This window comes from Macaca mulatta, chromosome 6 (genome assembly GCF_049350105.2).
Source record: "Macaca mulatta isolate MMU2019108-1 chromosome 6, T2T-MMU8v2.0, whole genome shotgun sequence".
Lineage (NCBI taxonomy): Eukaryota > Metazoa > Chordata > Mammalia > Primates > Cercopithecidae > Macaca > Macaca mulatta.
Window position 1 is genome coordinate 187,916,852 of NC_133411.1, and position 24,876 is coordinate 187,941,727.

Here is a 24,876-nt window from a genome sequence, read left to right on the forward strand (position 1 = left end):
TGAATGATACCCTTGCTTCTGTCCAAGTTCTAATTCCCAGAACCTGTGAAGACTACCTTATATAGCAAAGGGGACGTTATAGATGTGATCACATTAAGGTTGTAAGACCTGAATTGTCACTTGGGCCCCATGTAATTGTAGCACCCTTATGAATAAGAGAAGGTGCCATGAAGATGGCAGCAGGGAGTGATGCAAAGATGCTACATGTAGGCTTTGAAGATGCAGAAAGGGCCAAGGAAGGCCGCTCTGACACCTGGGAAAGGCAAGGAAATGGGTCTCCCCAAGAGCCTCTGGACGGGGGCAGTCCTGCTGACACCCTGATTTCTACCTCGTGAAACTGGTTTCAGACTGTGAGAGAATAAATTTGCATTGTTTTCATGAACTAAGTTTGTGGCAACTGTTACAGCAGCAATAGAAAACCCGAGAGTAAACATTTTCGGCTTTGCCCCTCTGTCATAACTGTCGACCTCTGCCACTGTGGCACGGACACCATCGCAGGCAACAGCCAGAGTCAGCCTCGTGGGCTCCGCTGGGGATGGAAGCCCCTGGGCAGTTGTGTGAGCGGGATTGTCGTGATCAGCATCAGTTTAGCTCAGGATCCCCAACGACCCCAGCCACGAAGCCTGAGACAGGGCTCTGGAGGGCCAGCTGGAGGCCACAGCAGCACACACGCTCACACACACACACACACACGCACACATGCACGCGCGCACACACACACACACATACACACAGCAAGAGAAAAAGACTGGGACTGATGACACTACAGAGTTGTGGGTAAAAGACAGTCTTTTCAATCAATGAAGTGGGAAAATTGGGTGCCCCTATGAAAATAAATGGAACTACACCCCTACCTCATTCCACACACCAAAACCAATTCAGATGCGTTATTTACCTAAACGGGAAATGCAAACTGTCTTAGTCTGTTCTCACACTGCTGTAAAGAACTACCTGAGATTAGATAATTTATGAAGAAAAAAGGTTTGATTGAGTCACAGTTCCACATGCTCTACAGGAAACACAGCTGGGGAGACCTCAGGAAACTTAAAATCATGGCAGAAGGGGAAGGAGAAGCAGGCATGTCTTCACGTGCCCAGAGCAAGAGGAAGAGAGAGAAGGGAGAAGTGCTACACATGTTTAAACATCCAGACCTTGTGAGAGCTCACTCACTATCGTGAGAACAGCAAGGCGGAAGTCGGCCCTCGTGATCCAATCACCTCCCACCTGGCCCCACCTCCAATACTCGGGATCACATTTCAACATGAGATTTGCATGGGGAACAGAGGTAAACCACATCACAAACCAATAAATAGGTCAAAGATTGTAGGTGAGAGTATTTCATGACCTTAGGGAAAGATATCTTAAACTGAACACACACAAATAATACTAATCATAAAAGAAAGGAACTATACATTTGATAACCCTAAAATTAAGAACTGTCTTACAGACAGCATAAGGATGAGGATGAAGTGTTGATAATGATCAACGCTAGATGATAGGTTTATAAGAGTTCATAACACTACTTTTCTAGAAAACAAAACAAGAGGAAAAGACACTATAAAGAGAGTGAAAAGGCAAAGCCACCAAGTGGGAGAAGGTATTTACAACCCATATAACCAACGAAGCGCTCATCTTCAGAATGCAGACTGAACTTCTAGGAATCAATAATAAAAACACAAATTACACATTAGAAAAATGGGTAAAAGATTTGAGCAGTCAGTTCACAAAAAACGGTATCAAAATATCAATAACAAAATGAAATATATTTAGCCTCATTAAAAATTAGGGAAATATAGATTAAAACCACAATGAACTATCCAGAAGAAAGGCTAAAATTGAAAAGATTCAAAATTCCCTGTGTTAAGGGTGATGAAAAATAGGAACCCTCATACACTGCCAGTAGGAGGGTAAATTAGTGCAATTTGCAAGAACACAGTCTTGAATTATTTACTAAAGTCGAAGATCTTTCTACATGCCCTAGGTCTCAGCATGTATTTGTAGGTATATTCCCTAGAGAAATGAATGCACAGATATATGCATAGGAACATTCAAGGTACTGTTATTTATTGGAGAAAAAAATGGAACAAATCAAAGGTACATTGTAGAATGAATAAATAACTTGTGGTATTCCATGCACTGAAATGGAATATTATATAGAAAAAGGAGTGAGCCAAAATGACACATAATAGCACAGATTAATCTTCCATATAATTGAATACACATACTGTAATTCCATTTTGCATAGTATCCATAAACAGGCAAAGTAAATCACAGTGTTTAGAGATGCACACCTCAGTAGTAAAAACACAAAGAAATGCAAAGAAGGATCATGACTGGCAGGTGACTCGTGAGAGTGCCTATGGGTTGTGAGGGGTTATGCGGGTGTTTTATTTACACTCTTCTGTTACACTGAACAGTCTTGGTCTTGCATTTTAAAAAGAATTTATGTGTTACTTTTCACAAATATTTTAAAACATAAAAAAGTATGACAATTAGAAAGTAAAAAGTAAGATGTGAGAACTAAACTGAAGTATCTTAGTAACTCAAATAAATGTAATTCTGCTAAATGTTTCAGTTAAGAGACAAAAATTTCAAGTTTTTGTGAAACCAAATCTAGTTTAATGTTGCTTATGAGACTCCCCTAAAACATAAGGCTGCAAAGTTGTCACTGTCAGACCCATGTGATGGCTCGCTGGAAGATCCTACTTGAAAGGTAGATCTTCATTTTACCTAATTCGGTGCTCCCCCAGTGCTAAAAGTTGGAAATAAAAGTGGGGACATTATTACTGACCATAGAGGAATAAAAATAGTTATAAGAGAATACTACAAACAATTGTATGCTAACAAATTAGATAACCTAGAAGAAATGAACGCATTCCTGGGAACACACAAACTACCAAACTGACTCAAGAAGAAAATAGAAAATCTTAACAGACCTAGCAGGGCGCGGTGGCTCACGCCCGTAATCCCAGCACTTTGGGAGGCCGAGGGGGGCAGATCATGAGGCCAGGAGATCGAGACCATCCTGGCTAACACGGTGAAACCCCGTCTCTACTAAAAATACAAAAAATTAGCCGGGCTTGGTGGCGGGCACCTGTAGTCCCAGCTACTCGGTAGTCTGAGGCAGGAGAATGGCGTAAGCACAGAAGGCAGAGCTTGCAGTTAGTTGAGATCACGCCACTGCACTCCAGCCTGGAGCGCAGTGTGAGACTCCGTCTCAAAAAAGAAAGAAAATCTTAACAGACTGACAACAGATTGTTATCAGTAATCAAAAATCTCCCAAAAAAGGAAAAACCTTTGTTTCACTGGGTGAGTTCTAGCGAACAGTTAAAGAAGAATTAACACCCATCCTTCTCAAACTCTTCAAAACAAAACAAAACAAAATAAAAAACACCAGAACAACAACAAAAGAAGAGAGAACGCTTCCTCAGCCATTCTACATATGAGGTCCGCATTAACCTGGTACCAAGCCAGACAAAGATATACAAGTAAACTATAGATCAGTATCACTTATGAATATAGATGCAAAAAATCATCAACACAATACTAGAAAACTGAATCCAGCAGCATATAAAAAGGATTATGCACCATGAGCATGTGAGATTAATCTCAGAAATGCAGAGGTGGTTCAACATATGAAAATCAATCACTATAACTCACCACATTACTAGAATGAAGGAAAAAAGTCACATGAGCATCTCAATCAATCTTAATCAATGCAGGAAAAGCATTTTTTAAAAATTGAATATACTTTTAGAATAAAAACACTCAGAAAACTAGGAATAAAAAAGGGACTCATTCAACACAGTAAAGGGAATTTATGAAAAACTTGTGGCTAACATACTCAATGATAAAAGATGAAAGCTTTCCCCCTAAAATCAGGAGCAACACAAGAATGCCACTTTCCCCACTGCTATTCAACATTGTACCAGAAATTCCTGTCAGAGCAATTAGGCCAGAAAAAGAAATAAAAGACATGTACACTGGAAAAGAAGAAGTAAAACTATCTATTCAGAGATGACATGATCCTTTATTTGGAAAATCACAAAGAATGTACAAAAAAAATCCTGCTACAGCTAATAAATTAATTCATCAAATTTGCAGGGTATTGGATCAATATATGAAAATAAGTTATATTTCTATACATTAGCAATAAGCTCAAAAGTAAATAAAAAGGCCAGGTGCAGTGGCTCACGCCTGTAATCCCAGCACTTTGGGAGGCCGAGGCGGGCAGATCACAAGGTCAGGAGATTGAGACCATCCTGGCTAACACGGTGAAACTCGGTCTCTATTAAAAATACAAAAAATTAGCCTGGCGTGGTGGCGGGGCCTGTATTCCCAGCTACCCGGGAGGCTGAGGCAGGAGAATGGCGGGAACCCGGGAGGCGGAGCTTGCAGTGAGCCGAGATGGCGCCACTGCACTCCAGCCTGGGTGACAGAGCGAGATTCAGTCTCAAAAAAAAAAAAAAAGAAAAAAAAAAGTAAATAAAAAATTAAGGGCCGGGCGCGGTGGCTCAAGCCTGTAATCCCAGCACTTTGGGAGGCCGAGACAGGTGGATCACGAGGTCAGGAGATCGAGACCATCCTGGCTAACACGGTGAAACCCCGTCTCTACTAAAAAATACAAAAAATTAGCTGGGCGAGGTGGCGGGCGCCTGTGGTCCCAGCTACTCGGGAGGCTGAGGCAGGAGAATGGCGTGAATCCGGGAGGCGGAGCTTGCAGTGAGCTGAGATCCGGCCACTGCACTCCAGCCTGGGCGACAGAGCAAGACTCCATCTCAAAATAAAATAAAATAAAGTAAATTACATTAAAGTAAATTAAATTAAGTTCAAAAGTAAATTAAAAACAAATTCCTTTCACAACAGTATTCAAAAGAATAAAATACTTAGCAATAAATTTCACCAAGAAAGTGAGAGACTTGGGCACTAATAACTATAAAACAAGGCTGAAATAAATTAAAGAAAAAATAAGTAGAAAGATATCCTGTGTTCATGGATTGGAAGATTTAATATTTTTCAGAAATGGCAAAGCCAATCTTCACATATATATGGAATTGCAAGGGGCCCTGATCAAAACAGTGTGGCATGGGCATAAGGATATCTAGATCAACGGAATAAAATTAGGAGTCCAAAAATATATTCTAACACATTTACAGTCAATTGATTTTCAAGGAAGGAATCAAAACCTACAGCCAATTGATTTTTGACAAGGGTGGTGAAACCATTTAATGTGGAAAAAAATGGTCTCTTAACAACTGGTGCTGGGATAACTGGATATACATGCAAAAATATGAATCTGGACTGTTCCCTCACATCATACACAAAATTTAATCAAAATGGTTCAGACTTCAATGTAAGATTTAAAAGTATAGAACTCTTAGAGTAAAACATAGATGTAAATCATTATACCCTTGGATTAGACAACAATTTCTTAGATATGGTATGAAAAGCACAAACACTGAAAGAAATAAATTGGAAACTTTTAATTAAACCAAGCAAATTAAAAACAAAATTTAAAACTTTTGCCATCAAAGAAAACTATCAAGAAACTAAAAAAGGAAACTAGAGAACAGTAGAAAATATTTTTAAACATTTGATACATTCTATACATCTGATAAGGGCCTAACATTTAAAATTTGTACAGAACTCTTACACACACACACAGACAGACAGACAGAGAGAGAGAGAGAGAGAGAGAGGAGTTTGTTTTAAGGAATTGGCTTGTGTGATTATGGAGGTTAGCCAGTCTGGCAGTCTGGATCCCCAGGAAGAGTCAGTGTTGCCATTCAAGTCTGAAGGCCATCTGCTGGCAGAATTCCTTCTTGCTCTGGTGAGGTCTGTTTTTTGTTCTATTCAGCCTTCAACTGATTGGATGAGGCTCACCCACATTATGGAAGGCAATCTGCTTTACTTGAAGCCCACTGTTTTAAATGTAAATATCATCCAAAAACACTGTCACAGACACATCTCAAATAATATTTAACTAAATATCAGTATTCTGGGCTAGACAAGTTGACACATAGAATTAATCATCAGAAGTCTACCCCTTGTCAACTTGGCATGCATATGTAGCACTTAAACCATACTTAATCTCCAAATCAAGACAACTAAAGGTCATACTTCTGCCTAACATGTTAAATCCCTGCATACAACTGAAAGTGCACTAATCCTTTCCCCAGAAGATGAAAAGTCTTTAGGTGATGTTTGCTCTTCTGCTTGATGTCCATTAACTTAAATACTGTGATGTAAAGTTAACCATACTTAAATACTATGACATAAAGTCAACACATTGTATGTTACATGATGAGGGATAAGATAGGGAAGAAATATTATCAAAACACATTCATAACCAAACAAGGAAAAAATACTCAAGTACAGTCCTCATTTCTATCACTGGTCATGTAGTCATAGGTAGTACTTATTACTATCTTCTTCCACTACCTATTCCATATTCCTGTTGCCCTTAGCACACACTTCAGCTGGTCATGTATCTTAACGTGGTGGGGCTACCCAAATCTTTATTCCTAAAAGGGCTTGGCCATGAGTACTCCTGCCTGATTGGTTGTTGTAGTTTTCCATTCTATAATCATAGGGCATTCACAGTGTTGGGGAACCACCACCTATATAGTTTTCTATTGCTTTAGCTCTCATATTTAGGTCTTTGATCCATGTGGAGTTAATTTTTGTATATGATGTGAGGTAGGGATCCAACTTCATCCTTTTGCATGTGGATGTCAAGTTCGGTATATAGAAGGCCTTTATGGTAGGAAATACTTGGGCAGAGACTAGAAGAAATGTGTGAAAAAAAGAAATGTTGATGGCTACCAAGCAGAGGGGACAGCAAGTGGAGATCCAGGCTCAGACAAATGCCACAAAATAATCAAGGAATGAATAAGGTGTTTCTGCTAGACCACAGTATAGGTATTTCTGAAAATTCTTGTGTTGTACTGCAGACAAAACATAAACAGAGGTATTGGAATAATAGGATTGTAACAGACTATTCAAAACATAAGGAGGTTTGGAACCAGAACACCAGTGAAAACCACAATCCTAATGAAAAATAACAGCAAAGTTAAAAGGGCATAATAAATTGTTAAAAACATAAGTACATATGTGCATATCTATACATACATACTATAATAAACTGAGAACTTGACCTTTTAAGAAAGATGAAAGTATGTTGGAGGGAAAGGATATGTTGAAGGGTTAATGCCACTGAGTTATGAAGACCAAACAGAAGTGTTTGTGAGAGAACAAGGGGTCACACTAAGCTGAGAGAGACTGTGAGTCAAAGCTACAACAGGCACAGCCCCATATTCTCAAGTTGTACTCTCAGCTGTGTTGTTTTGCCTGCATTCAGATCCTCTTACTTTGAGTGTAAAATATTAATATGCTGGGGGGAAAATCCCACACAAACCAAGATGCTTTCCACATACTATCAAACTAATCCACAATACAGAATCATGTGCTGCAACAAAATATATTTTTTCACAAACAATTTCAGAATAGAAGAAAAGAAAACATCTGACAATGCCTTTTGTGAGGCTAATACTTAGTACAAGTAATAAAATTACAGGTCAAAATAAGGAATATGGATACAAAAATCCTAGTCCAATATTTGCACACTGAAATACATAAAATGTCATCACCAAGTCTGGTTTGTCCCAGAAATGCACTTTAGCAGATTAATGACTTAGGAAATCTATTAATGTAATTCACTGCATTAACAGATTAAAGGAAAAACATGATTATCTAAATGGATGCAGAAAAAGCATTTGATAACATCTAATATTCATTCATAATTTTAAATGGTTCATAATCTAAGGATCTTCTTTAAACTGATGAAGTTATCTACTAAAAGCCTACAGAAAATATTGCACTCCATGATGAATTATTTGAAGTATCTACTTCCTTTAAAATCAGAGCAAGATAATAATTCCAATTATCATTCCCTCTAGGGGGCACTAGTCAGTGAAAGATTGATTTGGAAAATACATAGCTTTCATCATTTGCAGGTGATATGATTGCTTACTATGTCAGGGTTCTCCAGAGACACAGAGAATAGATAGATAGATAGATATATAGATACATAGATAGATAGATAGATAGATAGATAGATAGATAGATAGATAGATGTAACATACCGAGTTATGTAAGTACATAGAGTTATTTATTTATTATATAGACAGATACATTATATAGATATATTAGAAGGAATTGGCTCATGCAGTTATGAAGTATGAAAGGTTCCAAGATCTACAATTGGCAAGGAGACCCAGGAGAGCCATCGTGTAGTTTCGGTCTGAGTCCAAAGAGCCAAGAATCAGGAGAGCCCATGGGGTAAGTTCCAGTCCAGCCAGTAGCCTTGAGACCCATGCAAAGCTGATGTTTCAGTTTGAGTCCAAAGCCAGAAAAAACTGATGTCTCAGCTCCGGCAGTCAAGGCAAGAGGAGTTCCTTCTTACTCGGGAAAAGGTCACCTTTTGTGTTCTGTTCAGAGCTTCAGTTGATTGGATAATACCCACTTACACCACATTAAACCAATCTGCTTCACTCAGTCTACTGATTCAAATGTTAGCTCGTCCAGAAGTGCCCTCACAGACAGACTCAGAATACCATCTGGCCAAATGTCTGGGCACCCCACGGACCAGTCAAGTTGATACATAAAATTAACCATGATATGTACATAGAAAATAATATATAAATATAAGAGCAATTCTAAAATCATTTGCCTTTTATACACCAGGCAGAAAAAGTTAGAAAAAGTAACCTTAAAAAAGATTCCATTTATAATGTAGCAGGACAAGCCGCAGACAAAACTCCTCAGACACTGAGTTAGAGAAGGAAGGGCTTTATTCAGCCAGGAGCTTCAGCAAGACTCATGTCTCCAACAACCGAGCTCCCCGAGTGAGCAATTTCTGTCCCTTTTAAGGGCTCACAGTTCTAACGGGGTTCACATGAGAGGGTTGTGATCGATTGAGCAAGAAGGGGGTATGTGACTGGGGGCTGCATACACCGGTAATTAGAAAGGAACAGAACAGGACAGGGATCTTCACAGTGCTTTTTTTTTTTTTTTTTTTTTTTTTTTTGAGACGGAGTCTCGCTTTGTCGCCCAGGCTGGAGTGCAGTGGCCGGATCTCAGCTCACTGCAAGCTCCGCCTCCCGGGTTTACGCCATTCTCCTGCCTCAGCCTCCCGAGTAGCTGGGACTACAGGCGCCCACCACCTCGCCCGGCTAGTTTTTTGTATTTTTTAGTAGAGACGGGGTTTCACCATATTAGCCAGGATGGTCTCGATCTCCTGACCTCGTGATCCACCCGTCTCGGCCTCCCAAAGTGCTGGGATTACAGGCTTGAGCCACCGCGCCCGGCCTTACAGTGCTTTTTTTAATGCAAATAACCGATTAGGTCAGGGTCGATCTTTAACTACCAGGCCCAGGGTGTGGCGCTGGGCTGTCTGCTTGTGGATTTCATTTCTGCCTTTCAGTTTTTACTTCTTCTTTCTTTGGAGGCAGAAATTGGGCATAAGACAATATGAGGGGTGGTCTCCTCCCTTAATAAGAGCTACAAAAATACATAGAATAACTAGGAATTGACTAAACAAAGGTGGGCAAAAATCTTTAAGGAGACTCTTAAGACATTTTATTTAAAGACTTAAAGAAGGCCGGGCGTGGTGACTCAAGCCTGTAATCCCAGCACTTTGGGAGGCCGAGACGGGCGGATCACGAGGTCAGGAGATCGAGACCATCCTGGGTAACACAGTGAAACCCCGTCTCTACTAAAAAATACAAAAAACTAGCCGGGCGAGGTGGCGGGCGTCTGTAGTCCCAGCTGCTCGGGAGGCTGAGGCAGGAGAATGGCGTGAACCCGGGAGGCGGAGCTTGCAGTGAGCTGAGATCCGGCCACTGCACTCCAGCCTGGGTGACAGAGCGAGACTCCGTCTCAAAAAAAAAAAAAAAAAAAAAAAACTTAAAGAAGAACTAGATAAATTGGGTAGTTAAAGTTTCCATGGATAGGAAGACTCAATCATGTAAAGATTCTGCTGCTTTTCAAATTGATCTACAAATTCAATGTAACCCCAAACTATATCCCAACAGCGTTCACAGGGAAACATGCTGATTCTAAAATATATGTAGAAAATCAAAGGACTAAAGATAATCAGGTGCTTCTTCAAGGATAAAACAAGATGATGTATCAAGATGTATCACAAAGCTGTATTAATTTATAAGCAATAATGGTGCAGATTTAGACATATAGATGAACTGTATAGAACAGACAGTCCTTAAAATAAGTTACACATATATATGGAAAATTTATTAATGGGAATCCATATATAAGCAAAACTGACTTTTCAAATTATAGGGAAAAGGACAAATTATCAACAAAAGATTTTGAGTAAGTTAGGTAACCATAATGAAAAAGAATGAACTTGGATCCCCACCTCATACCATACATAAAATTAATTCTAGAGGGATAAAGACAAATATTAGAAGAAAATTAAAAGATTTTTCAATGTATGAGAATATGTTATTTGAACTAAGTATAGTGATTGTTAAATATGGTTAAAGAAACACTAAACATTCTAGCCCAAAAGGAAAATAATTTTTAAATTGCTTATAAAATGACAAACTTTTGTTCACCAAAATACACCAAAAAGGGAATGAAAATTGTTTCCACAAACTGCCAGAAGACATTTGCAATGCAGGTAATTGACAAATAATCAATATGCATAATAGGTATAAGACACGAATCAGTGAGAAAGACACAATGCAATGGAAACATTTTCAGAACACTTCAGAGCACTTCACAAAAGAAGAAACTCAAACTGACTGTAAACATAGGACAATTTCAACTTCCTTAACAATCAATAAAATTAAAATTAAAACATCAATGAGTTACTGTTTCATTTTTTTATCCCACTTGATTGAATTGTGGAGAACTCTCATAAAATATTTTTACTGTAAATTGGTTTAATCACTTCATAGTTTGGCATTATATTGTAAAGTTGAAGATGCTGTGAAAGGAAAATAAATCTTGGGGCCCCAAAATCACTCAGCTAAAGGGAAAAGTCAAGCTGGGAACTGTTTAGGGCAAACCTGCATCCCATTCTATTCAAAGTTATCCCTCTGCTCACTGAGATAAATGCATATCTGATTGCCTTCTTTGGAAATGCTAATCAGAAGCTGAAAAGAATGCAGCCCTGCACGATGGCTCACGCCTGTAATCCCAGCACTTTGGGAGGCTGAGGTGGGCTGACCACCTGAGGTCAGGAGTTCGAGAGCAGCCTGGTCAACATGGCAAAACTCCATCTCTACAAAAAATACAAAAATTAGCTGGGTGTGGGCTGGGTGTGGTGGCTCATGCCTGTAATCCCAGCACTTTGGGAGGCCAAGGTGGGCAGATCACGAGGTCAGGAGATCAAGACCATCCTGGCTAACATGGTGAAACCCCATCTCTACTAAAAATACAAAAAAATTAGCCCGATGTGGTGGCGGGCCCCTGTAGTCCCAGTTACTCGGGAGGCTGAGGCAGGAGAATGGCGTGAACCCAGGAGGCGGAGCTTGCAGTGAGCCAACGTTGTGCCACTGCACTCTAGCCTGTGCGACAGAGTGATTCTCCATCTCAAAAAAAAAAAAAAAAAAAAAAAAATTAGCTGGGTGTGGTGGCAAGCACCTGTTATCCCAGCTACTCGGGAGGCTGAGTCAGGAGAATTGCTTGAACCTAGGAGGTGAGGTTGCAATGAGCCAAGATCATGCCACTGCTGTCTAGCCTGGGCAACAGAGTGAGACTCCACATCAAAACAAACAAACAAACAAAGAAAAGAAACGGAAAAGAATGGAACCCTTTGTGTCTCACCTACCTATAACCTAGAAACCCCCTCCCTGCTTGAGCTGTCCCAGCTTTCTGGATGGAACCAAAGTATATCTCACATATTTGATTGATGTCTCATGTATCCCTAAAATGTATAAAACCAAGCTGTACCCCGACCACCTCAGGCGCAGGTTGTTAGGACCTCCTGAGGCTGTGTCACAGGCGTGCATCCTCAACCTTGACAGAATAAACTTTCTAAATTAACGGAGACCTGTCTCAGATATTTGGGGTTCACAATGCATATACCCAAAGCCCTGAAATTCCACTTCTGCAAATGCCACCCCCCCAAAAAAAAATTCTCATTATATGGACACCAGGATTCAATGAGCGTTGTTTGTGGAAAAAACTCGCAATGACCACTGACAGAATAATGAATAAATAAATGATTGCATAGGTGCACAATGTATACTAAAGAACAAAGTTAAGAATTTCAGTGACACATGTCAAATAGTTGAATCTTACAAACACAATGGTGACTAAAACAGTGAGCTGCAGAAAATTAGACAGATATTTTATGGATACATATTTGGAAATTTTACTTTTTAAGAACGAGTGGAATAAGAAAAACAAATCCAGGAGGATGGTTACCACTGGTGCTGGAGGGGAAGGGTGACAATAATAAGCAATAATGAAAATAGTAATAAGATGATAATGCTTAATACATATATAGTGTTTGCTATTTGCCACTGTCCGAAGTGCTTTTGATGCAGGATTTTTCCTCCATAGCAAGCTAAATCTGGGTTTTTGTCTGACAACCAGGAAGAATTAAGCACGCAGACACTCAAAGAGTGAGTCAGGTGGGGAATTTCATTGAGCGCTGAAACAGCTTTTAATGGGGAGGGAACACTGGGGTGGTCCCCCTACCTGAAGGCAGGAGTGTTCCCCATATGGCGGAGCCTAGGGCTTTTTATTGGCTCAGAAGAGGGAGTGTGTGCTGACTGGTTTGTGAGTATGCATAAGAGATTAAAGTGAAGATACCACTCAAAGGTGGGCATGGTAGTGTAGAAAACCAATTAGGAAAGGGTAGGTATATGTAAAACAGGTGAAGGATGGGGATCAATCAGAGGAAACTGTGCCAAATGGGAAGGAGAATTCTAATTCAGTCCGAGGATTTACCCAGGACTGGTTACTCCAGAAACCTGCCCCTCTCTGCCTTCTGCCTCTATCACTTTTATATTTTATACTTCAGGTAATCTTCACAACAAGTCTTTAAGCAGTTACTTGTATTTTTTCTATTGGGGAAAAATAAACTGACTTATTGTTCTTAAGCATTGCATCACATGTTTCCTAATTAAAAAATAATAAGCCACAGAGTAAACGGTGTCAATATTTAATACCTGAAAGCAGAAAAAAAGTCAGCATAATTGTTGTTGTTGTTGTTTTTAATTTGGAAATAGGGATCTAAATTCCAAAAGAAACAAATAAGCTTGAAAGAGGTACCTTCTAGCTGTGGTAGCCTCTTTGGGGAGGAGTAGTACAAGGGCCTGCTGTTGGATAATGGAACTTTCCCCTACCAATTGGTGTATATACTATGTGCATGGGTTTCTTTGATACAGATAATTCACTGAAAAATATAGCTAGAATAAAATACTAGACAGAGCTGGTCTCTGGATGGGCAAGTTCTTTTTCTATGCTTTCCTCAATTGAATAAATGACACAGAAGAAATTGTTACAAATGTATTACAAAGGCATTTAAATTTCAGAATGTCATGAAAGATTGTAAGAAAAATTAAAAACTAGTATAATATTTGTAATAAAAAGATACAAATATCTAAAGAAAACACTAAGTCCTTGTTCAAGAATAAAGGAAAAAAGGTAATATGGCTCTCATACAAATATAAAATTGACAGATGGCAAGATTTTTATCTAACTAATGAGTGAACCAGTAAGATTTTTAAAATCGGTTCAAAGGAAAGCTCAAAGAACCACATATACATATGCTGAAATGAATTTACAAATAGATGCACCAAGGTTCTATTCAAAGAATAACAAGAGTTTTTACAGCATCTTAACAAAAGAACAATACATTTGCAGAGAAGTGGCAATTGCATTCTATCAGACACAATCAATCTGCATTTCTACAAACAAGAACAGTTGCATAATTAGAAGTTCTCTACAACTTCCTTCCAGTGTTGTAAATAGCTTAAAGACAATAAAAGGTTGAGGTAATCCCTAAGGGCATTCCAGGCCGGATATCCAGTAAATTTTTTGGTTCATATTAAAGTTTTTCTCATTTTTTCCCCTGCAGCCTCAAGGCATAATTGGGAAAAAAAAGAATAATTTTTTAAAAAAATAAATAAATGAAAATAAGCATATGAGATAATGTTTTATAAATCAAAGAAATGCTAATTATACTATAAAATATTCATACACACATAATGTTTATTTGTTTAAAATTACAGTAACTCCTCACATTGTGCCAGATCTCATTTTTACTTTTATTTATTTATTTATTTATTTTTTGTTTTTCAGACGGAGTCTCCCTCTGTCACCCAGGCTGGAGTGCAGTGGTGCAAACTTGGCTCACTGCAACTTCCACCTCCCAGGTTCAAGCAATACCCTGCCTCAGCCTCCTGAGTAGGTGGGACTACAGGCACATGCCAACACACCCAGCTAATTTTTTGTATTTTAGTAGAGACAGGATTTCACCATGTTGGCCTGGATGGTCTCGATCTCCTGACCTCGTGATCTGCGTGCCTCGGCCTCCCAAAGTGCTGGGATTACAGATGTCAGCCACTGTGCCTGGCCATCATTTTTAAATAAAAATGGAATTTTAGAATAGTTTCCAATTTATAGAAAAGTTACAAAAAAAGTACAGTCACCTTATAACCCATACTCATATTATGAACATCTTACATCAATCTAGTGCATTTCACACTGCAGGGGAGGAGAATTTTTCCCTCTGCCTTCCTGGGGTCTCCAGCTGGGGCCCTGCAAATTAGACAGACAAAAGACAAATTTGGCCAGGCGTGGTGGCTCACGCCTGTAATCCCAGCACTTTGGGAGGCCGAGGTGGGCAGATCACCTGAGGTCAGCAGTTTGAGACCAGCCTGACCAACGTGGTGAAACCCCATCTTTACTAAGAATACAAAAATTAGCTGGACATGGTGGTGGGCAACTGTAGTCCCAGCTACTCGGGAGGCTGAGGCTGGAGAATTGCTTGAACCTGGGAGGTGGAAGTTGCAGTGATCCGAGATTGAGCCACAGCACTCCAGCCTGGGCGACAGAGTGAGATTTCGTCTCAAAAAAAAAAAAAAGACAAATTCCCAAGAGGAGAAAACAGTTTATTAACAAGTGCACTGCACGTACACATGAGAGAACTCAGTGATGGTCCCTCAAGGGGGTGTTTAGAACTTGAGCTTATACGGCTTCTTCAAAAAAGAATAATACATTTGTAGCGAAGTGGCAAGACAAGGGGAAAGGGCTGTCGGCTTCCAGGAGCAGCAAACTGTCAGAAGGTAAATATTTGGAGGAAATCAATGGAGTAAGGTTTGTCTGTGCAGGTTGTAAACCAAAAAGTATCTGAGACAGGTCTCGATCAATTTAGAAGTTTATACTGCCTCGGTTAAGGACATGCCTGGAAGAAATAAATATGGAATCACAGAAACAGTCTGTGGTCTGTGTCTTTCTCACCATATGATTTTGAGGCCTTCAATATTTAAGAAGGAAAAGTGGGCTGGAGGGGAAAGAGTGAGGATATGGTCATATTACTGAATCCACATGTCACAAGAGAAAAGGAACAGGCAGGGGAATAGTCAATCATGTGTTTGTCTTGAGCTCAGTACATCCACAGCTTACATTAGATAAGGTGAACGTGGAGGAGTGACCTGTGGACATAGTTCACCTTTTCTCCGTAGGCGTCTCCTTAGGAACAAAAGCGAGGCATGACTCAGCTTTCAGCTGAATTTTTTTTTTCTTTTGGCATAGTGAATCAGGTCCCAAGTTTTTCTTTTCCTTTCACATCGTCCATCTCAGAGTCGACTTTCCAGTCTTCTTCACGGCCAGAAAACTTCCCTGGGACAGGGGTTTTATGTCAGTCTTCACTTCTCAGAAGTGTCTGCATCTGTTAATTCTCAGTCGCCTCCAGCTCACAACAGCCCTTATGCTAAAGTGGCATATTTTGGGGTGGCATCTTCTGGTCTCCTACAAGACAATGAATGAACCAATATTGCTAAATTATTATTAACTGAAGTCCATACTTCATTCATCTCTCGTTAGTATTTGTCTGATGTCCTTTTTCTGTTTCAGAGTCCAATCTAGGCTGCCACATTCCATTTCATTATCGTGTTTCCTTAAGCTCCTGCTGGCTGGGACGGTTTCTCAGACTTTTCATGTTTTTGATCACCTTGACAGTTTCGAGGAGCACTGGTCAAGTATCTTCTAGAAGGACCCTCTATTGTGACTGTCTGATGTTTTTCTCATTATCAGGCTGGACTTATGAATTTTTGGAAGAAAGATTGTGGAGGCAAAGTGTTGTTTTCATCAGCAGGACTTGTAACTGCAGATGGTGACCTTGGTCACTTGACTGGGGAAGCGTCGTCATGTTGCTCCACTCTAAAATTACTCCTTTTTCTTCACCCTGTGCTCCTAAGGAGGTCATTATGCACAGCCCACTTTAAGGAATGGAGACTTCTGTCCCACCTCCTCGACGGGAGAGTATTTGTATTAATTATTTTAAATTCTCTCTCTTTTTATTTTGTTTTGTTTTGTTTTGAGACAGAGTCTCTCTTTGTTGCCTAGGCTGAAGTGCAGTGGCAACATCTTGGCTCACTGCAACCTCTGCCTCCTGGGTTCAGGTGATCCTCGTGCCTCAGTCTCCCAAGTAGCTGGGATTACAGGTGAGCGCCACCACACTCAGCTAATTTTTTTTTTTTTTTTGAGATGGAGTCTTGCTCTGTTGCCCAGGCTGGATGGAGTGCAGTGGCACAATCTCAGCTCCTCCTGGGTTCACACCATTCTCCTACTTGAGCCTCCCGAGTAGCTGGGACTACAGGCACCCGCCACTATGCCCAGCTAATTTTTTGTATTTTTAGTGGAGATGGGATTTCACCATGTTAGCCAGGATGGTCTAGATCTCCTGACCTTGTGATCCACCCGCCTCGGCCTCCCAAAGTGCTGGGATTACAGGCGCGAGTCACCGCGCCCAGCCAATTTTTGTATTTTTTGTAGAGACGGGTGTTTGTCATGTTGGCCAGGCTGGTCTCAAACTCCTGGCCTCAAGTGATCCTCCCGCCTTGGCCTCCCAAAGTGCTGGGATTATAGGCGAGAGCCAGGGCGCCCCATCTTAAATTATTTTGCATGAGACATTTGCCTATTATCTCCCGCTTATTTATTTATTACACTGATCATTTATGTTGGTGGAGACTCACAGATATTGATTGCGTACTTTGGGTTGTAATCCAACATTATTTTATTGCTCAAATTGTCCCACCTTTGCTCACGAGGAGCCCTATCAGTTGGCTCCCTGGTCCCTTGATACATCCCCATCACTTGTTTTTGTTGTTGGTATTTTGAGAACTTCTTTGCTTTCTGGCATTGCCAATTGTTCCTGGCTCACCTTGTATATTTCCTGTCTCCGTTTTAGAATCTGTTTCTCCAAGGAGCTGTGGTTCCTTTCATCGGAAAACGGTACTAGAAAACAAGAGCTGTGCCCGAGGTTTGCTCGTGGCTCCTGGATCATCTTTGCTTTCAGGTTCTGTCGGCTGACAGAGCAAGAAATACACTCCAGGTTGGAGTGCAATGGCAAGATCTTGGCTCACTGCAACCTCTGCCTACCCAGTTCAAGCAATTATTGTGCCTCAGTCTACAGAGTGGCTGGGACTACAGGCGTCCACCACCATGCCCGGCTAATTTTTGTATTTTTAGTAGAGACAGGGTTCACATTTGTGTATGTGAACCTGTGTATACACACCTGTCTAGAAACATTTCTATGTTGTGATTTGTACCTACAGGAAGCTCAACAGGACTTCATGCTGATGTCTCCAACTCTAATCCATTCCCACGTCCACTCTCCTGTTAGTATCCTCCCCTCTATCACGTCGGCAGCCTCTTTTGCCATATAAGGTAATATTCACAGGTTCTAGGGATTAGGAGCTGGACATAGTTGAGGGGACCTTTTTCTGACCTACTATAGTAGGTGCTAAGTGGTATCTCACTGGAGTTTGAATTCACATTTCCTTAATGACTAATAATGTCATGCAACTTTTTATGAGCTTATTTGCTATTCTTATATGTTCTTTGGTGAAGTGTATGATAAAATCTTTTACCCACTTTTAGTATTAGGTTTGGGGCTGGGCACAGTGGTTCATGCCTGTAATTCCAGCACTTTGGGAGGCTGAGGTGGGTGGATCATTTGAGGTCAGGAGTTTGAGACCAACCTGGTCAACATGGCGAAACCCTGTCTCTACTAAAAATACAAAAATTAGCTGGGCATGGTGGTGGACACCTGTAGTCCCAGCCACTCTGTAGACTGAGGCACAATAATTGCTTGAACTGGGTAGGCAGAGGTTGCAGTGAGCCAAGATCTTGCCATTGCACTCCAACCTGGGCCGCAGAGCGAAATTCTGTCCAAAAAAAAAAAAAAAAGAAAAAAGGAAAAAAAATTAGGTTGTTTGGGGGTTTTTTATTATAGAGTTTTAAGAGTTCTTTATGTATTCTGGATACAAGACCTTTCTCAGATCTATGCTTTCCAAATATTTCTCCCAATCTGTGGCTTTGTCTTTCCATTTTCCTAAGAGTGTCTTTGATAAGCAGGTTTTAATTTACAGGAAGTCCAAGTTAACTTTTTTCATTTTTAGATCATGCTTTCGGTGTTGCATTCAAGAAAACTTTGCTTAACACAAGGCCACAAAGATTTTCTCTTTTTTTTCTAGAAGTTTTAATGTTTTAGGATTTACATTTAGTTCTATGATTAATTTTGAGGGATACTTTTTAATGGCATGAGGTATGAATCAAACTTCATTTCTTTACATGTAGCCAGTTGTTCCAGCATCACGTTTAGAAGATTAGCCCTCAATTGCCTTTGCATCTTTGTCTAAAATAAATAGCCCATAGAAGTGTGGGTCTATTTATGGACCATGTATTCTGGTCCATTGATCTATTTGTTTTTTGATGACAATCCCTCATTCACTGCCTTGATAATCATTTTTTTTTTTTTTTTTTGAGATATGGTCTCACTCTGTTGCTCAGGCAGGAGTGCACTAGTGTGATCTCAGCTCACTATAACCTCAGCCTCACAGGCTCAAGTAAATCCTCCCACCCCAGCCCCCGAGGTAGCTTGGGACTAAAGGCGTGCACCAAGGTGCCTGGCTAGTGTTTTTTTTTTTTTTTTTTTAGAAATGGGGTCTCACTATGTTGCCCAGGTTGGTCTCAAAGTCCTGGGCTCAAGCAATCCACCTGCCTTGGCCTCTGGAAGTGCTGAGATTACAGACTGTGAGCCACTATGCCAGCTAATTATCATAGATTTATAATAAGTCTTGAAATCATCTAATGTTAGTTTTCCAACACTGTTCTCCTTTCTTCAGAGTCCTTTGAATTCCATATACTTTGAATTTCCATATGAATTTTAGAATCACTTTGTGAAATTCCTAAGAAAAAAAAAAAGGCCTGCCATGACATTGACAGGGAAGGTGTTGAAACTGTAGATCAATTTGGGGAGAATTAACATTTTTTTTTTTTTTTTTGAGACGGAGTCTCGCTCTGTCGCCCAGGCTGGAGTGCAGTGGCCGGATCTCAGCTCACTGCAAGCTCCACCTCCTGGGTTCATGCCATTCTCCTGTCTCAGCCTCCCGAGTAGCTGGGACTATAGGTGCCCGCCACCTCGCCCGGCTAGTTTTTTTGTATTGTTAGTAGAGACGGGGTTTCACCATGTTAGCCAGGATGGTCTCGATCTCCTGACCTCGTGACCCGCCCACCTCAGCCTCCCAAAGTGCTGGGATTACAGGTTTGAGCCACTGCACCCGGCCTTAATATTGATTCTTAAAAATATTTACCCTTGAACAAAGTCTATATCTCCATTTATTTAGGGCTTTAATATTTTCTCTCATTAATATTTTATAGTTTGTAGTAACTAGCACTTGCTTATATTTGTCAGGTCTGTCCTTAAGTATTTCATATTTCTGACGCTATTGTAAATGTTTGCTTTTTAAACTTCAATTTATGATTGCCCATTACTAGTAAGAGGCACACTGATTTTTGAATACTGACATTGTGTCTTACAATCTCGATAAACTTGCTTTTTAGTTCTAGGAGCCTTTTTGGAGATTCTGTCAGATTTTTCTGCACAGATTATGTAAGTTGTGAATGAAGGTAGTTTTACTTTTTCCTTACCAGTTTGGATACTTTTCTTACCCTTAGCCCAATGGCTAGAACCTCCATTAGGAGTGGTGCATACATAGAAGTGGTAAGAGCAGACATTTCCCGCCTTTGTTACTGATCTCAGGAGGAAAGCAATCATTCTTTTTTTTTTTTCTTTCTTGAGACAGTCTCGCACTGTAGCCCAAGCTGGAGTGCAGTGGTGCAATCTTTGCTCACTGCAACTGCCGCCTCCCGGGTTCAAGCGATTCTCCTGCCTCAGCCTCCTGAGTAGCTGGGACTACAGGCATGTGCCACCATGCCTGGCTAATTTTTGTATTTTTAGTAGAGACGAGGTTTCACCATGTTGGCCAGGTTGGTTTCGAACTCCTGACCTCAGGTGATCCACCCACCTTGGCCTCCTAAAGTGCTGGGATTACAGGCCACTGTGCCTGGCTAGCAATCATGCTTTAGTTGTTAAGTATAGTGTTAATGGGCTGGCCCAGTGGCTCACGCCTGTAATCCCAGCACTTTGGGAGTCCAAAGTAGGCAGATTACAAGGTCAGTAGTTCAAGACCAGCCTGGCCAACATGGCGAAACCCCATCTCTACTAAAAATACCAAAAATTAGCTAGGCATAGTGGCGGGCACCTGCAATCCCAGCTACTCAGGAGGCTGAGACAGGAGAATCGCTTGAACCTGCAGGCAGAGGTTGCAGTGAGTCAAGGTTGCACCACTGCACTCAAAAAAATAAATAAAAAATAAATAAAAACTCCATCTCAAAAAAATAAATAAAAAATAGGCTGGGCACGGTGACTCATGCCTGTAATCCCAGTACTTTGGGAGGCCAAGGCCGGGGGATCATGAGGTCAGGAGACCGAGACCATCCTGGCTAACACGGTAAAACCCCGTCTCTACTAAAAATCCAAAAAATTAGCTGGGCGAGGTGGTGGGCGCCTGTAGTCGCAGCTACTGGGGAGGCTGAGGCAGGAGAATGGCGTGAACCTGGGAGGCGGAGCTTGCAGTGAGCCGAGATCGCGCCACTGCACTCCAGCCTGGGCGACAGAGCGAGACTCCGTCTTAAATAAATAAATAATTAATTAATTAATTAACCAGGCATAGTGGCGCATGCCTGTATTCCCAGCTGTTCAGGAGGCTAAAGCAGGAGAACTGCTTGAAATCAGGAGGTAGAGGTTGCCCTGAGCCAAGATCGCGCCACCGCACTCCAGCCTGGGGGACAGAGCTAGACGACTCTGTCTCAAAAAAAAAAAAAAAAGGATAGTCTTAGCGTAGTGTTTCGTAGACAAATTCTTTTGCATTTCTAGCTTGGTGGAAGACTTTATTGGGAATGCATGTGGGATTTTCAAGTGCCTTTTCTGTGCTTTGACTTGAAGACTCTGTCAAAGCAGTAAGATGGGACAGTTGTAGGGCTCGCCTCATTTGTTTTTGACTCTCTGGAACCAATGTCCTTTATTGTCTGATGTCTCTTGCTACATGTTTTCTCTTGGTGGCAGTGGTAGTGTGTGCATAAGGTGGGACAGTCATTCCAGTCTTTTTTACTCCATCTTGGCCGGAAATAGTAAACACATTTTTATGGCGTTTGATACATTTTAATCCATTGTAGCTATCATTCTTTTTGGTGATGAATTCTTCCATCTTTGTCCAACAGAAACCCTTGAGCTTGGTTCCTGTGTCCTTTTGACATGTCTCTTATGACAGCTTTCCTGCTTTCAGCCACCGTACCTATCTTGGGCCTTCCCTGCCTTGAATTTATCATAAGCCTTTGTGTTAAATGCGAATCTAGAGACCATCATTTGGTAGCTAATTACTATTGGATTGTCATTCCTTCTAGGCTTTGCAGTGAATAGGAACAGGGACTTTTTTTTTTTTTTTTAGAAAGAACCAAAAATCAATTGTTGATATTTTCAATTTGAATATTAACTAATAGGCTTTTCACTTAACTAGTAATACATTTTATTTGTATTTTTTTTTGCTTACTCTGAAAATCTTGGCTATTGACATTAATGTAATTGTTTATTTACTTTATCCTGCAATATGTATACACATTTGAATTTATCCATATAATATTTTTGGCCAGGTGCAGTGGCTTATGCCTGTAATTCCAGCACTTTGAGAGGCTGAGGCAGGCGGATCATGAAGTCAGGAGTTTGAGACCAGCCTGGCCAACATGGTGAAACCCCATCTCTACTAAAAATACAAAAATTAGCTGGGTGTGGTGGCTTGTGACTGTAATCCCAGTTCCTCGGGAGGCTGAGGCAGAAGAATTGCTTGAACCAGGGAGGCGAAGGTTGCAGTGAGCCAAGATTGCGCCGCTGCACCCCAGCCTGGGTGACAGAGCGAGACTCTGTCTCAAAAAAAAAAAAACAAAAAACTTTTACTATTAGTAAGGATATAAAATGTAGCTTAAGATTACTCTAGGGCTGGTTACAAAGTCGTATATCAGATTTCTATTTGCCCAGTGCTTTCTTATATTTAACATACATATTTAAACATAAAAAAAATCTAAAATTAATTTTTATCTATGTCTATTCCTTTGAATGAGACAAGAACCTTAGCATGCTATCATATCTCCTATTTCTTCATTGTCACTCTCTTTTGTAATCATCTGGGTTTTTCATCCTGTTATTAAATTACCTTCAAATTGCCTTAACCATCATTTTGATTCAGATACGTTTTACTTGTTGATTTACTTACTACAGTTTCTTGTAATCCATGCAAGTTTTACTTCATTTGATTCTTCTTCTTTTTTTTTGAGACAGAGTCTTGCTCTGTGTCCCAGGCTGGAGTGCAGTGGCGCGATCTCGGCTCACTGCAAGCTCCACCTCCCAGGTTCAAGCAATTCCCCTGCCTCAGCCTCCTGAATAGCTGGGATTACAGGCTTGAGCCACCACGCCCAGCCAAAACCTGGTTTTTGCTGACATCACAGAACCCCTGATTCTTTTGTAGCTGGAGTCTGCCCCAGTGATTTCTTGCTATGTCTTATTCATTTCAGCCAACCTGAGCAGTTCCATCTTCTATCACTTGTAGCAAATAACACATGCGAACCTTTTATTCCATCTTTTCTGGTCACTTTTAGGGGTTTCTGTTTATCCTCAGAGTTCTGATATTTCATCGGGGATGTATTTTTTATGGGCCATCCCTACCCTAGCTCATTCATTATGCCAAACACCCTACATTTTATTTACTCTGAAGACTCAGGCCTTCCTCAGCTTGAATGTGTTTTCTGCTATATTTCTATCACTATCTCTTTATGTAATCTATGTGTTATTATTCCCCACCTCCCCATTTTCTCTGCTTTCTTCTTCTGAATCTTTTTATTAGATTTTGGATATCAGAGCACTTATCTCCTGCATGTCTTCCAAATGTTTTTCTCAATCTCTGGTGTTCTGATGGTATTTTTCTAGAGTTGCATGAGATTTGCTCCTTTGAAAATTATATATGTTTGGGGTTACTTTGAAGAATATGAAGAGAAAAAGGGAGGTAATCATGGGTACTTAGTCTGCCACCCTTTACTTTGTAAATCTCAGTGCTATGTTGTTTTGCCAATAATGGTCTACAACTGTTATCTCTTTATTACTATTATTTTAAAATAATAATTAAACACAAAAATAACATATGATCCAGAAGTGGAATTGCCCATATGTTAATTCTATCTTTAATTTTTTTTGAGGAACTGCCACACCGTTTTCCAGCGCAGCGGTACCATTTTATATTCCCACCATTAATGCACAAGGATTGTTTCCTGGTTTTCTTTTTTCCCACATTTTATAATAGCCATCCTAATGAGTGTGAAATTACAGTGGATGTTTGATCAGCATTCCCCTAATGATTAGTGAGGTACATTATTATGTTTTAACAATATAAAACATCCATTTTGTTCAATTTAATTATTTTTACTGTGAAATAATCCTTGTATTATTGTAACACTGCGATCCAAGATTTCTTTTTCATACTATCTACCTGACATCTCTTAGTCCATCTCTGCGTTTTCTATCTTCAAGTACCCTTTGCGTTTAGGTTTGCCTCTGTAAACCCTAATGTTGGATGTTTAAAAAATCACAGTGCAGGTTATCGAGGAGGCAGTTGTGATGATAGCGCTGGGAGTTGGGCTTTATTTTAACCCTAAAATAAATCACTTCAAAAAGTGACTTTAAAGAAGTCACTTTTATTTTATTTCACTTTATTTATTTATTTCACTTTATTTTAACCCTAAAATAAAGAAGTCACTTCAAAAGAAGTCACTTCAAAAGAAGTGAGTGCCATGAAGAGGGAAATACTGGGTTTATGCTTTTGTTTTACTCTGAGTGCCAGTAAATATGTAAAGATTACAAAAATTTATTTATTTATTTATTTGAGACGGAGTCTCGCTCTGTCGCCCAGGCTGGAGTGAGTGGCGCGACCTCAGCTCACTGCAAGCTCCGCCTCCCGGGTTCCCGCCGTTCTCCTGCCTCAGCCTCCCGAGTAGCTGGGACTACAGGCGCCGCCACCACGCCCGGCTGATTTTTTGTATTTTAGTAGAGACGAGGTTGCACCGTGTTGGCCAAGATGGTCTCGATCCATCTTGACCTCGCGATCCGCCCACCTCGGCCTCCCAAAGGGCTGGGATTACAGGCGCGAGCCACCGCGCTCCGCCGAGGTTACAAAATTTAGACATAATTCCTTTTTTATTAAAATTGCGGAATGGACTGTAATAGTT

The 24,876-nt window shown here is 40.5% G+C and overlaps 1 pseudogene; it reads right to left on the bottom strand.

The window, feature by feature from the left end:
- The window catches only part of LOC100425559 (F-box/WD repeat-containing protein 2-like), a 31,360-nt pseudogene that overhangs the window by 5,600 nt on the left and 884 nt on the right, over positions 1-24,876 (bottom strand).